Source organism: Quercus suber, unplaced genomic scaffold (assembly GCF_002906115.3).
Source record: "Quercus suber isolate HL8 unplaced genomic scaffold, Cork oak 2.0 scaffold_470, whole genome shotgun sequence".
NCBI classification, from domain to species: domain Eukaryota; kingdom Viridiplantae; phylum Streptophyta; class Magnoliopsida; order Fagales; family Fagaceae; genus Quercus; species Quercus suber.
In genome coordinates, this window is record NW_027069921.1 from 181,498 (window position 1) to 190,185 (window position 8,688).

The window sequence follows — 8,688 nt, forward strand, 5'->3', positions numbered from 1 at the left end:
AAATTGAATAATATAAACACTAAAATATGCTAATATGCAACAAAGAAAGCTAAGCAAAATAATAGAACATAGTCCTGCTTGCTGAGATCTCCCCCTATCATTTTACTCTTCCCCCTCAACATCATCTCCCCTTTTTTATCATGGAATAGCTAGAGCTCATCTTTTTATAGCTTTCATTGAATCTGATCCAATTGAGTTTGGAGAGAAGTGAACTTCATCTCACACCGAATGTTGTGATGGTGCAAGATAGATGCGAGTCCAGACATCTTGGTGCTCAACTTGTGGACAGATGCCACAATGTTGTCTAGCTTCTCGCCAAATGGATATGAACTAGAACGCGTACCACTGTGAGATGCTGAAGTTTCCGGTTTGATGCCCTTCCGACTGTGACCAATGCTTATGTTGAATGTATGCATGTTGATTGGACTCGGTTTTATGTAGGAGACTCATCATCTGATGGATGAATCCCTTTGACCTTCAAAATCCTAGAGATGAGGCAGCAAGAAGGAATGCATGTCCTTGAATAAGTTCGAAGAACCGTTTTGCACAGAACATGAAAGATATGTGCACAAATGTCAATCTCTACATCAGAGATTAGATCATGAAGAAATAGAGCACGTCCGAGGTTCATATACCTAGTGCTAGATAATGGGTATAGGTTGTGAAACATGATGATTGTGAGCACCCTCAATTTCGGAGGAAGAGGGGAAACACTGACGGAGTTTCCATTTGATGAGAATTCCAAGTCTTTTCCAAGAGCATCCCGAAGTAGATCCTCGTCTGGATATAAATCATCATACACCGGTGAATGTTTAAACATTGGCCAGTTGATGTGAAGTATCTTAGCCAGATATGCAGGAGAGACGAAGAAACTTTTTCTTCTAACCCAGCACTTGAGTTCATTGCCTTCAACAATTGCATTGGCATAAAATTCTTGGCCAAATTCTCATATGGCTCATCAAGGTAGGAGAGAAGATAATTCCAATCTTTGTGAGCAAACCATTTAGGAATTTCTGTGTCAAATAGAGAGGGTTGATCAACAACTCTTTCAACCAATGGTGTAGCATCTCTGAAATAATTCTTATAAGTCTGAAAGGTACCATAAGATCTGAACTTGTTGGGATCGAACACTTCTGATGGTGAATGGGTCCTCTTTGCTCTAGGTGAGAGCTCATCTACATCAATGACCGGCTCCTTCTCTTTGCTACTGCTCCTTTTCACAACTGCTCTTTTGAATGGTGACATTTTCACCCTACATCACACGAGGCACCGAAAAACCACACAAGGCACCGAACACTATTAGCATTGGGTTAGATTCAAAACATGGACAATGAAGAAAACCCTAAAAATTTGAGATTTAGATCCCAAACATGAAAATGAGTGTGAGAGTGCCACTACTAACACAATGTTTACTCAAGATAGAGTTGATCAGTGCACAAGCATCAACAAACACACAATAATTTCACCAAAAGATCAAATAATCATATTTAGACAAGAGATATATAAATATCAGCAAAAGCACACAGTTCAAGAGATATATGCAGTAAATGTGAAATAAAGTGTGTGAGAAACAAATGTCATACCTTTCTTTAAAGATTGAACCAGAAATGAGGAACAACAATGGTGGATTATGGATGAAACACAGTGAGCTTGAAATAGGTTCAAATGTGGAAGACAATGAATAGTCACAAAAGATCGAGGGAAAACTGAAAAGTTTTAAAACTGTCTTTAAAATGCAAAACACGAGTTTTTTGCAACTGGGTCAAGTTGCATGCAAGTCGCCAGGCCCAGCTGCCAAAACACTTAATCACAAAATTTTGGAAAAATTTTCTAAGTGTTTTCCGCAACTAGAAGGTCTACTCGCGAGAGAGTCGCGAGGTGAGCCACGAAAATTTTTGTGTACCCTCGCGACTAGACCTTCCACCCGCGAACAAGTCGCCACATTGAGTCAGGAAAAGCATAAAAACCCAAATTTTGAAAAATAATCTAAGTCTTTTTTGCGACTGGGACATTGACTCGCTAGTGAGCAGCGAAAAATTTCTGAGTAGGCTCGCAACTAAGGCATGCAACTGGACCAACCCGCGACTGAGTCATCAGAACAGGGCAACACTATTTTTGAAATTTTACCAATTTTTGTAAAAACAAAGAACTTTCCAAAAACAAACTAAAACATTCAAAAATATTTTTGTGTTTGATAAATAAAGATTGAGCATGTGAAAACGCATTTAATCAAGTACAATCACACAAATGAATATGACATTCTTTGAACATAGACATGTGCGATGTGTATGGATATCAAAAAAGAGATAGTCCTTAGTCTAATGTGAAGCTTCAATGATCAATTCTATCAAGGCATACACAACTAGCACTAGATAATGTGATCCATCTCAATTATAGAAATATACATATATGACCTCCCACATAAACTTGGGTACAATATCTTTGAAGCTTTTTATTTGGCTCTATGTTTAACATATCATTTGATCTTTTGGAAACAAAAATATCTCATTGTGAGATTGATGCCTAAAATTTTTGATATTTCAATTGATGATCTAGCCTTTGGCCTTTTTGGACATCATACATTTTATTTTTGGTCGCTTTCCTTTTTTCCTAGTCAAATACTAGTATGTGCGACAGACTTTTGCAGCTCAGTATCTCTTTTCATTTGGAGATTTACATTTGGTGAGCTCTTTAAGTAAGGCAATAAAATAAAGAGTGGGAAGATATATAGGCACAAGTCTATGCATGTCTCAAGATCAATAAAACCATTCACTAATCATTCATGACAAGGTTGAAGATCTATTTACAACAGTCACATAGATTTCAAGATTTCTCCCATAATGATATGAGTGCATGGGGAACAAGCTACGCTCGTAAATGCACAAAGCCATTAGTACAAAAGTACAAGGCAAAACATGTTTTGAGACAAAAACTCAACAAAGTCGATTAAACTTTTTGGATTTTCTACTTTTTATGTGTTTTTGGATTTTTGACACAAAAACAAGAAAAGATTGATAAAAAACAACAATGTAAAAACATTTTAAGTAAAGGAATGCAGAAACACAAAAAAATATGTATGACAGAAAAAATGCATAAATGAACACATGGAGGATAGAGTTCAAGGAATGATACCGATACCAATGGTCTTATGCAAAGATTAAAACCTTGGACCATCAAGAGATTTGTGAATATGTCTGCCTTTTGGTTGTCAATGTTGATGAACTCTAGACACACAATCTTATCCTCCACCAAGTCCCGAATGAAGTGATACCGGATCTCAATATGCTTGGATTTCGAGTGCTGAACTGGATTCTTTGACAGATTTATGGCGCTAGTGTCATCACAGAACACACACATAGCGTCTAAAGTGATTCCATAGTCATGTAGTAGCTTTCTCATCCACAATAGTTGTGTACAACAACTTCTTACTACTATATATTCAGCTTCAGCTATTGAAAGAGAGAATGAATTCTGCTTTTTGCTCATCCATGACACCAAGTTATTCCCAAGATAAAAGCAACCATCGGAAGTGCTTTTCCTATCATCAATGCATCCAGCCTAGTCAGCGTCTAAATATCTAACCAAACAGTCATTTGAATCTTTTGAGTACCAAATCCCATAGTTAGATGTCCCATTGATATAGTGAATAATTCGCTTGACCGTCGTTAAGTGGGACTCTTTAGGAGATGCTTGGAATCGTGCACATACCCCGACACTGAAAGTAATGTCTGGTGGAGCTTGTGGAGGAATTCTATTTTGTACCTTAACTGAATAAAGTTGTAGATGCTAAAGTTTCCTTGGAAATATTCCAGTGTGGTCAAGAATTCTTCAGATCTATTACGAGGTCCTATTACAGAGGGGCTGCTGGTGCATTGCTTGTCTATGATATAACCAGGTACTGTTTTCATTGAAATTTGATCATTCATTTGCTTATAGTCTTGTACAGAAAAAATTAACTGTTTTAAGTTTGTTCTATAAGTGGACTTTTCACACATACCCTGTGAATTTAATATATCTTATTGTACACCTTACCATCATTAGGAACGCATCATTGTGTGGTACCCTTATAACATTCCAGTAGTCATTTTTGAGCTAGTGAATCATCAGAACTTTTACATTTCATTTCAAAACAATCTACAAATCAATGTCTAGTGAAAATAAAATCAGCATTGCCAAAGAAAGTTGAACAAAAATTCCACAATTTAGGCTTAAGACTTACTGACTTTTTTTTGTCTTTTGAAATCTCTCTTTTTCTTTGCTCTAACTTAGACCTAGGCTTTCCTCTAGTTCTCTTTTGGCTAAATTGGCTTTTTGTGTAAGTGTATATATGTAAATATGTAATGGTGTATTTGTGTTGACTGTTGATTGGCTATTGCCTCTTGAGTGGCATTGGATTGAGGTAGTGGTCTTGGTCCACTTAAAAGCAACACCCAGTACAACACATTATTAAAAGACAAAAATAAAAAATAAACTATTTTAGGCAGTGGGTTGAGTAAGGTGAATGATGTAGTGTATTTATATTCTTTACATTGTGCAAAGCTAACTAAACAGTAGCAAAAGCAGAATTTGGAACCCACAGGTCTCTCAAAATTATTATTATTTTTTTCTCAGTCTACTGTTGGAGAAACAGTTAAGGTAATTAGTTTGAAGTTTTGTGATTATATGAAATTAGTTTGAAGAGATAGATTTTAATAGGATTTTCTTACAAATAACCTCTGCTCTTGAGCGCAAGTTACTGTTGGCGGGTTTCTTAGAAGTGGGAGTTCTCAAATCAACAGTTCCATTAGAAGTTCAGTCTTTTGGGGTAAGTTTCTGTCTCTAAGCCTGTTTAAAGTGGTACTATTTTGTTCTCTACCCCCTCAATGCAACCCTTTCTAAAAATTGGAGATTTTAAGATGCATATATCATATGGTAAGGAATTTGGCTTTGTTTCCAAAACTGATTATAACTGCATAGCTCCAAAGGCCATGTACTTTATTATTCTTTGAGCTGTGAAGGTGAACCTAGTATATGCAAATCTTATGGTGCTTTGATGCTTGAACTTCAAATGTCTTCCAAAGCAATAAATAGATAATGAAATCAAAGCCTAATGAAGCTCTTCTATAATTGTTGTGATCTAAATTTATTTGGTTATATTTTCTCATTTTTCCATATGAACCAGCAGTCCATAGGAGTTGCAAGCTGTCAGCCTTTAGCAATAAAAATGACAAATGCTACCTAAAAATCTGCCAAGCAAAATGTTTACCTTTTTCCTCTATGAGATTAGCAGTCCTGCACATTTCATCTCTATGAAGTTTATCTTTTTCCTTGCTCCCAATTTTGAGTTCCTCCAGTTCCTTTCCATCTATAAGCAGGATTCAATCACAGTAGAGAATGTTATATTAACATTGTGCTAACACACAATTCTGTGAATAAATCTATAATTAAGTTATATCTTAGTAATATAACCCAAATGATCCTCATTTAGAACCTGAACAGATTTTACAGGAAAATATTTTGGATGAGAACATTCACGAATTCTAATAGTTTCTTCTGCAAACTCTTAACTTTAGGGACAGACACTGCATTTATTGATTTAAACCATTAAGAGTGAATAAATAAACTTCCTGATGGTTTATCTTCAAAAAACTCCTTATCTTTCTCACCTGGCTCCAACGTCTTATTGTAAAGTATTCTTTGAGGAATGTGACAATATCAGTTCGATTATTTGTGTTTTTATTTAAGTTTTACTTTATACATGGCATGCAAGCCATCCCAGTACAAGGGATATAAGGTTCATTATAGAATGATGAATTTACAGTCAAGTACCCCTTTAAGAATCCATCTTAATTTGGGATCATAGTTTTTTCCTCATTAAGGCCAACTTCAAACTTGTACTATGTTCCAATCTTCACACTCGTACTTTTTATTATTTGGCTGTGTCAGTTTCTTGAAGACATTAAATAGAATCTAGTTACACATATCTCCTTTCCTTTCCCCTCTTATTTTGTATTTTGTATTTAGAAGAAGTAGATTGAGAAGTGGGTACACATTACTCCATATTACTATAAGTCGGCAGTGAAAAAATGCCCAGGTTGAGTTTGTGAAGAGAGTGAAAATTTTGTTAGTGAATAGTTTTATGTTCTGATTCTTTGGAAGCGGGGTGGGGGATTTCATAGGTCATTAATTTGTTTTGCAGTTGCAATGCCAAAAGCATGTAATGAATTCTATATGTTTGACAGTGCAGAATGGATCTGCAGTAATTCAAGGACTGCTGTGGGATTGGATTTGGACCTTGGGGCTCTAAATTGGTGATTGGAGAAAAACATAAGTAGAGTTGGGGCTGATGGGCATTCCAGAATATCCCTCTTTCATGGCAATGGCTTGCAACCTCTTGAGGCCAAGCTAGTCAACTTTGAGCCTCAAGAACTGATAAGTAAAATTACACTCCAAGAGGGCAAAGATGGTCCTGAGACTTGTGCATTGGAATCTACTATGCAAGTGGGATCTATTGCTGATGATAAGTACATGAAGAGTTTGCCACTGCCTCCTAGAGACATTGTTTGTGCATTTAACTATAGCTGCTGTTGTCTCCATAAATGTGCAGAGCTGGTTTTGTATTTTAAGCATGTCCTTGATGCCTTGTCAAAGAAAGGTGGTATATTTGTGATGGATTTATATGGTGGGATATCATCAGAGCACAAGCTAAGACATCAGAGAAGATTTGCCAATTTTACGGTATAACCTTTCTGCCCCAAATAGTAATGACATTAATAGTATCAGAAGTAAGATCGTAGATATAAATCTATTTGACCAGGTTCAAGTTCAAAGGAGATCTAATAATCTAGTCTCCAGAGCAGTGAGTCCAACTATATGCCATGAGTAACATTTGGAATGATATGAAACATAATGAGGACAAAAATAAAAAATAAAAAGAAATGAAATGAAATTATTTTGATCAGAGGTCCTTTGTATTCTAGTTTTACATCTGTATGCAATTTCCGCTGTTAATTCTTCTACTTAGGATTTTTTCTACTGCTTCTATTCCTAGAATTCTCTTTTAATCTTTCCTTTCTTGTCCCCTATGTTTGTTATAGATCTTTTATCAAATTGGTGAGATATCCAAAATACAGGTTATATGACAGCAATTATCATTAAGCTAGAGACTTTTAATACATGAGAAAGTGAAATCTAAATCTCTCCTTATATAGCTTAATGCTATTAAAGTTGCTAAGACATGGAAGGAACTAATTTATTATTTTGTGTTCATTCCTGTCCAGGGCACAACATAAATCAAAATATATTTGTAGGACAAATTTGATGTTGGACATCTATCTAATAAGTATTTTCCACAAAATGGAAAGGAAACACAAGTTGTTTGTTTGTAATTGCTAAAAATTTATTAATGCTTCTGTGTTAAAAGGACTATTTAATGTAATTCTTCTTTGTTTCTAATAGAGCATTTCTATCCTTTTTAGCTCAAAAAAAAAAAAAAAAAAAAAAAAGACTTGACATATTTGATAATGTTTATATTAGAGCATTTCTATCCTTTTTAGCTCAAAAAAAAAAAAAAAAAAAAAAAAGACTTGACATATTTGATAATGTTTATATTGTGATTGGCTTATATTTCAATTGGACAAGCTCGCTTTCCTTGATGGGAAGAAAATTTTATTCAATTTTGAGAAAGAGAGAGGGTACAAAAGGCTGTTATTTTTGAATTTCAAGCTATTGTTTTGAAGTTGAAATTGCTATAATTTTTTTATGGGTAGAATTTATTAGAAAATAATGACAGATATTTCATATATAGGATGTATATAAAAGGCATTTTTTTTAGGCTATAAACAAAAGGTTCATCTAAAGAATACAAAGTGCTATATGTTTATGTATTTCTTTTTATTTTTCTTTGAATTTTAGAATAACTAATAATTTCATGATTATTTGCAAAGGCCAATTGTGGCCCTTGCAAATAATTTAGTATTAGTGAGGATATATTTTTAACTCATACAAAAAATAAACATTTTGCAAGGAATTTTTATTGTCCCTTGCAAATAATTTGGTAGGAACATTTCCCTCCAAAATTTTTTATATTTTAATGATTATTTGTGAAGGTCAATCCTAGCCCTTGCAAATAATTTAGTATTAGTGACGGCATTTTTTTAACCGTCACAAATAATACACTTTTTGAGAGAGATTTTTAATTGTCCCTCGCAAATAATATGGAGGGAAAATTTCCCTCCAAAATATTAGTATTTGTGATGGCTATAACACATAATTGCGACAGCTTTTTTTGTTGGTCACAAATATTTCACATTTTACCAAATATTTGCGAGGGTTTTATTTTGCTATCACAAATAAGATTTTTTGAGAGGGCTTTTTGGGTCCGTTACAAATTTTTGGTCGCTAATAGGCATTTTTTTTGTAGTTGTCACAACTCTCAGCCTTTTGTTTTTCAATCAATACTTGAGCAGTTTCACCCATCAACTTCCATTTCACAATCTGCAAGAGATACCAGAAAAAGCAAAACATCAACTTGCATTGTAAATTCTTTTGAGAAACAAATAAACCCAAAACCAAAAAACCAAAAAATGCTTCTAGGAGGGATAATTCAAACAATGTGCTAGCTTTTGTAATTTTTTGTAGGAATGCAATGGCTAATACAAGTTCTAACTATAAAGGTCATTTATGAAATCACAACAAAACTCAATCTGG

At 34.5% G+C, this 8,688-nt stretch overlaps 1 long non-coding RNA gene across 1 annotated transcript; it reads left to right on the forward strand.

The window, feature by feature from the left end:
* Positions 1 to 4,448: 4,448 nt before the first annotated feature.
* LOC136062955 (uncharacterized) lies at positions 4,449 to 7,014 on the forward strand. Its single transcript, XR_010624680.1, has 2 exons — positions 4,449 to 4,804; positions 6,222 to 7,014. It is a non-coding gene; the product is annotated as an uncharacterized LOC136062955 (long non-coding RNA).
* The last annotated feature ends 1,674 nt before the right edge of the window (positions 7,015 to 8,688 follow it).